The sequence below is a fragment of the Arachis hypogaea genome, chromosome 5, assembly GCF_003086295.3.
Source record: "Arachis hypogaea cultivar Tifrunner chromosome 5, arahy.Tifrunner.gnm2.J5K5, whole genome shotgun sequence".
Classification (NCBI taxonomy): domain Eukaryota; kingdom Viridiplantae; phylum Streptophyta; class Magnoliopsida; order Fabales; family Fabaceae; genus Arachis; species Arachis hypogaea.
This window is the reverse complement of record NC_092040.1, coordinates 15,269,093-15,276,276: the sequence shown is the minus strand read 5'-3', so window position 1 is coordinate 15,276,276 and position 7,184 is coordinate 15,269,093.

Sequence of the window (7,184 nt, the reverse complement as noted above, 5' to 3'; positions counted from 1 at the left end):
ATTACTAGGTTTGATTATAAAAATAAAAGAGAATAACAGCGTTACTTGTTATGCAGTAATGAGAAATATGTTGGAGTTTTGGAGATGCTTTGTCCTCTGAATTCCTGCAATGTAATATTTAACTCAATTGTTTGTAAAGCACGTCTACGGCAAGCTGCATGTAGGGCGTCACCATTGTCAGTGGCTACTTCCCATCCTCTCAGTGAAAACGTTCCTATGCTCTGTCACAGCACGGCTAATCATCTGTCAGTTCTCAATCAGGTTGGAATAGAATCCATTGATTCTTTTGCGTCTGTCACTAACGCCCAGCCTTCAGGAGTTTGAAGCTCGTCACAGTCATTAATTCCCAGAATCCTACTCGGAATACCACAGACAAGGTTTAGACTTTCCAGATTCTCATGAATGCCGCCATGAATCCGGCTTATACCGCGAAGATTCTGTTGGGGAATCTAAGAGAAGTTCATTCAGTCTGATGTAGAACGGAGGTGTTTGTCAGACACACGTTCATAGATTGAGGGAGGTGATGAGTGTCACGGATCATCACCTCTTTCACAGTTAAGCGCGAATAAACATCTTAGATCGGACCATACACACGTTTGAGTGAAATAGAAACAATTGCATTAATTCATCGAGACGCTGCAGAGCTCCTCACCCCCAACAATGGAGTTTAGAGACTCATGCCGTCACAAAGTATGTAATTCAGATCTGAAAAATGTCATGAGGTACAAGAAATGTCTGTAAAAGTTGTTTAAATAGTAAACTAGTAACCTAGGTTTACAGAAAATGAATAAACTAAGATAATTGGTGCAGAAATCCACTTCTGGGGCCCACTTGGTGTGTGCTGGGGCTGAGACTAAAGCTTTCCACGTGTAGAGGCCTTTCTTGGCGTTAAACTCCAGGTTATGACGTGTTTTGGGCGTTCAACTCCGGATCATGACGTTTTTCTGGCGTTTAACTCCAGACAGCAGCATGAACTTGGCGTTTAACGCCAAGTTACGTCGTCTATCCTTACGCAAAGTATAAACTATTATATATTGCTGGAAAGCCCTGGATGTCTACTTTCCAACGCCGTTGAGAACGCGCCAATTGGACTCCTGTAGCTCCAGAAAATCCATTTCGAGTGCAAGGAGGTCAGGATCCAACAGCATCAGCAGTCCTTTTTTAGCCTAAGTCAGATTTTTGCTCAGCTCCCTCAATTTCAGCCAGAAAATACCTGAAATCACAGAAAAACACACAAACTCATAGTAAAGTCCAGAAATATGATTTTTGCCTAAAAACTAATATTATTTTACTAAAAACTAACTGAAACATGCTAAAATCTACATGAAATTACCCCAAAAAGCGTACAAAATATCCGCTCATCACAACACCAAACTTAAACTGTTGCTTGTCCTCAAGCAACTAGATAAATAAAATAGGTTTTAACAGAAATAAAGGAGTAATAAGATTCTCGAGTTTTAAATGAAGCTCAGATTCTTATTAGATGAGCGGGGCTTGTAGCTTTTTGTCTCTGAACAGTTTTGGCATCTCCCTGTATCTTTAAATTTTCAGAATGATTGGCATCCTTAGGAACTCAGAATTCAGATAGTATTATTGACTCTCCTAGTGTAGTATGTTGATTCTTGAACACAGTTATTTTATGAGTCTTGGCCGTGGCCCTAAGCACTTTGTCTTCCAGTATTACCACCGGATACATAAATGCCACAGACACATAACTGGGTGAACCTTTTCAGATTATGACTCAGCTTTGCTAGAGTCCCCAGTCAGTGGTGTCCAGAGCTCTTAAGCACACTCTTTTGCTTTGGATCACGACTTTAACCACTCAGTCTCAAGCTTTTCACTTGGACCTTCATGACACAAGCACATGGTTAGGGACAGCTTGGTTTAGCCGCTTAGGCCTGGATTTTATTTCCTTGGGCCCTCCTATCCATTGATGCTCAAAGCCTTGGATCCTTTTTACTCTTGGCTAGTGCCCATGGCTTGTTTTTTTTTTTTTTGATTGCTTTTTCTTGCTTCAAGAATCAATTTCATGATCTTTCAGATCATCAATAATATTTTTCGTGTTCCTCATCCTTTCAGGAGCCAATATTCATCAAATTCAAAGTACATATTATGCACTGTTCAAGCATTCATTCAAAGAACAAAAAGTATTGCCACCACATATAATTAATTGTAAATTTTATTATTAAGAACTCGAAAAAATATAGATTACTTCTTTATTCTAAAAAAAATCTACTACTTTATTCATGCCTGATGATGATGAGAAAAATAAATTATAGCTTAATTGGAAATAAAATCAAAATAGACATACTAATTACTACTAAATATCTCCTAAGGTGAATTTCTATAATAATACTATCACTAAGCTAAAGCAAAAATTGGAACTCAGAGAAATTGGAACTCAGCAACCTGTTGTTTTTGAGGAGTAGATGTTCCTCTAATCTGTGGGGTGTTGTTCAAGGATTAATTTTTGGCGCTTCAGCTCCCTTAGATCACGCCCTTGCTCCTCCTGTTCCTTGAGCAGTTTGCAAATCATGCTACCTTGATTATTCTGTTCTTCCTTTATTTGATCCATAGCTTCTTGCAATCTGGAAATAGAAGCCTCAAGCTGTTCCCAATATTCGAATTGGGGCAGTTCTGGGAGAGCTTCTTGTGCTCTCCTCTTGGTTGAATCATCTTGTTGCTGTTGTCTGACCATTGATATTCCAGTAATGGGCTTTTCAATTAGGATATATTCAGTTATTCCCATCTTTACTCCAGCATCCTTGCTAAGCATAGAAATTAGGCTTGGATAAGCCAATTTGGCGTCCTTAGAATTTCTGTTTGCTATTTTATATAGCTCACAGGAGATCAGCTGATGGACTTCCACTTCTTTTCCCAACATGATGCAGTGAATCATTATTGCTCTTTTAATAGTGACTTTAGAACGGTTGCTGGTGGGCAATATGGAACGCCCTACAAAATCCAGCCAACCTCTGGCTACTGGTTTCAGATCTTCCCTTTTGAATTGAACTGGGATGCCAGTCGTGCTGGTAGTCCACTTGGCTCCAGGGATGCATATGTCCTCCAGAACCTTGTCCAGCCCTTTATTGACCCTCATCATTCTCCTATTGAAGGAGTCTGGGTCATCTTTCAGTTGAGGAAGCTTAAATATCTCCCTGATCCTGTCAGAGTTGGTATGAATGATCTTTCCTCTGACTACAGTCTTATGGTCAAAGAGAGCAGCTCCAATGATTCTTTGCCTTTCTATCTGCCATAGATTAGCATAAAATTCCTGGACCATGTTCTTTCCCACTTTCGTTTCAGGATTGGCCAGAATTTCCCAATTCCTGTTTCGAATTTGCTCTTGGATCTCCGGATATTCATCTTCTTTCAGATCAAATCTGACTTCCGGGATCACTGACCTGTGACTCATTATCTTGTAGTAATGGTCTGAATGTTCTTTAGTTAAGAACTTCCCTTGATTCCAAAGTGGCTTTGGAGTGCTTTCTTTCTTCCCTCTTGGGGCGGTTTGCTTTCCTTTAGGAGCCATGATCTTAAGTGAGTATGTTTTTGTGATCACGGATAAACACACCAAACTTAGAGGTTTGCTTGTCTTCAAGCAAAAGAGAAGAAAGAAGAGGGATAGAAGGAGAGTAAGGGTTGGATGAGGATGAGGAGGAGGCCGCCGAATACAATATGTAGGGAGGGGGGGTGGGAGATTTTCGAAAAATAAGAAAGAGATAAGATAGAAGATATGATTTTAAAAGATATGATTAGAAAAAGGTATAACTTTAAAAAGAAAAAGATATGAATTATGATTTAAAAGATAGATTTGAAATTTAATTTTGAAAAAGATTTTAAAAAAATAATTGATGTGTTGAAAACAAATTTGAGAAGATGATGGATTGGATTGGAAAGCCATTTGGCTTTATGGATTAAGATATATTTAATATTTTTGAAAAAGGGATTTTAGAAATTAGGATAAGAACTTTTGGAATTGAAAGTGATAATTTGAAATATGTTTATGCAAGAAATCATGAATTGAAACATAAAAATTTTGGAAAAAAAATACAAAGAAAAACGAATTTGTACCTTCTCCCACCATCCTGGCGTTAAACGCCCACATGATGCATGTTTTGGGCGTTTAACGCCCACATGTTGCTTCTCCTGGGCGTTCAACGCCCATCTGGTGCTTCTTTCTGGCGTTGAACGCCAGGAAGTCCTTTGTCACTGGGCGTTTTTCTGAACGCCCAGAATGCGAGCAGACTGGCGTTAAACGCCCAGAAGGTGCATCTTTCTGGCGTTTAACGCCCAGAAGATGCTCCTTTCTGGCGTTTAACGCCCAGAAGGCTACCCTTACTGGCGTTGAACGCCCAGTGGGTGCTTCTTTTGGGCGTTTAACGCCTAAAGTATTTCTTACTGGCTTTTTCACGCCAGTGAGCTTCCAAATTTCCCTGTATCTCTGTGACTTCAACCAATTGCTATTTCACCCTTGAAGATACTTGGACTTAAACCTGTAAAGAAAAGAAAATTTATTTAATTAGTAAATAAACTTTGTAAATGGCTGGGTTGCCTCCCAGCAAGCGCTTCTTTAATGTCATTAGCTGGACCATCACTGATCTTCAATTAAGTCTCAGTCTTGAGCATTCTTGCTCGAAATTACCTTCAAGATAGTGTTTAACTCTTTGTCCATTAACAATGAACTTTTTGTTAGAGTCACTATCCTGAAGTTCTATGTATCCATATGGTGATACACTTGTGATTACATATGAACCTCTCCACCGGGATTTTAATTTCCCAGGGAATAATTTGAGCCTTGAATTAAATAGCAGAACTTTCTGTCCTGGCTCAAAGACTCTGGATGACAATTTCTTATCTTGCCATCTTTTAGCTTTCTCTTTGTAAATTTTTGCATTCTCGAAAGCATTGAGTCTGAATTCCTCTAGCTCATTTAACTGGAGCAAACGTCTTTCTCCAGCTAACTTGGCATCAAGGTTCAGGAATCTGGTTGCCCAGTAGGCCTTGTGTTCCAGTTTCACTGGCAAGTGACACGCCTTTCCATACACAAGCTGGTATGGAGAGGTCCCTATGGGGGTTTTGAATGCTGTTCTGTATGCCCACAGAGCATCATCCAAGCTTCTTGCCCAATCCTTTCTACGGTTAATTATAGTCCGTTCCAGGATTCTTTTAAGTTCTCTGTTTGAGACTTCAGCTTGCCCATTAGTTTGTGGATGATATGGAGTAGCTACCCTGTGGTTAACTCCATAACGTACCAGAGCAGAGTAAAGCTGTTTATTACAGAAATGAGTGCCCCCATCATTGATTAACACTCTAGGGATACCAAATCTGCTGAAGATATGTTTCTGGAGGAATTTTAACACTGTTTTAGTGTCATTAGTGGGTGTTGCAATAGCCTCCACCCATTTGGATACATAATCCACTGCCACCAGAATATAAGTGTTTGAGTATGATGGTGGGAAAGGTCCCATGAAGTCAATGCCCCATACATCAAACAACTCAATCTCCAAGATTCCTTGTTGAGGCATGGCATAACTGTGAGGCAGGTTGCCTGATCTTTGGCAACTATCACAGTTAAGCACAAACGCTCGGGAATCTTTATAGAGAGTAGGCCAGTAGAAGCCACTTTGGAGGACTCTTGTGGCTGTTCGTTCACATCCAAAATGTCCTCCATACTGTGATCCATGGCAATGCCAAAGGATCTTCTGTGCTTCTTCTTTAGACACACATCTACGGATTACTCTGTCTGCACATCTCTTAAAGAGATATGGTTCATCCCAAAGAGAGTACTTTGCATCTGTGATTAATTTCTTTGATTGCACCTTACTGTACTCTTTGGGTATGAATCTCACTGCCTTGTAGTTTGCAATGTCTGCAAACCATGGCACTTCCTGGATGGCAAACAGTTGCTCATCCGGAAAGGTTTCAGAGATCTCAGTGAGAGGGGGGACGCCCCTTCTACTGGTTCTATTCGGGACAGGTGATCTGCTACTTGATTTTCTGTCCCTTTTCTGTCTCTTATTTCTATATCAAACTCTTGCAGAAGCAGCACCCATCTGATGAGTCTGGGTTTTGAATCCTGCTTTGTGAGTAGATATTTAAGAGCAGCATGATCAGTATACACAATCACTTTTGATCCTACTAAATAGGATATGAATTTGTCAATGGCGTAGACCACTGCAAGTAGCTCTTTTTCTGTGGTTGTGTAATTCTTCTGTGCATCATTTAGAACACGGCTGGCATAGTAAATGACATGCAGAAGCTTGTCATGCCTTTGTCCCAACACTGCACCAATTGCATGGTCACTGGCATCACACATCAATTCAAATGGTAATGTCCAGTCTGGTGCAGAGATGATTGGTGCTGTAACCAATTTAGCCTTCAGAGTCTCAAATGCTTGCAGACACTCTTTATCAAAGATAAATGGCGTGTCAGCAGCTAGCAGGTTGCTCAGAGGTTTGGCGATTTTTGAAAAATCCTTTATAAACCTCCTATAGAATCCTGCATGCCCCAAAAAGCTTCTGATTGCCTTAACATTAGCAGGTGGTGGCAATTTTTCAATTACTTCTACTTTAGCTTGATCCACCTCTATTCCCTTGTTCGAAATTTTGTGCCCAAGGACAATTCCTTCAGTCACCATAAAGTGACATTTTTCCCAGTTTAAAACCAGGTTAGTCTCTTGGCATCTTTTCAGAACAAGTGCTAAATGGTTAAGGCAGGAGCTAAATGAGTCTCCAAATACTGAGAAGTCATCCATGAAGACTTCCAGGAATTTCTCCACCATATCAGAGAAAATTGAGAGCATGCACCTCTGAAAGGTTGCAGGTGCATTGCACAGGCCAAATGGCATCCTTCTGTAAGCAAATACTCCAGATGGACATGTGAATGCCGTTTTCTCCTGATCCTGGGGATCTACTGCAATTTGATTATAACCTGAGTATCCATCCAGGAAGCAGTAGTATTCATGACCTGCTAGTCTTTCTAGCATCTGGTCTATGAATGGTAAAGGAAAATGATCCTTTCTGGTGGCTGTGTTGAGCCTTCTATAATCAATGCACATACGCCACCCTGTAACTGTCCTTGTAGGAACCAGTTCATTTTTCTCATTATGAACCACTGTCATGCCTCCTTTCTTAGGGACAACTTGGATAGGGCTTACCCAGGGGCTGTCAGAAATAGGATAA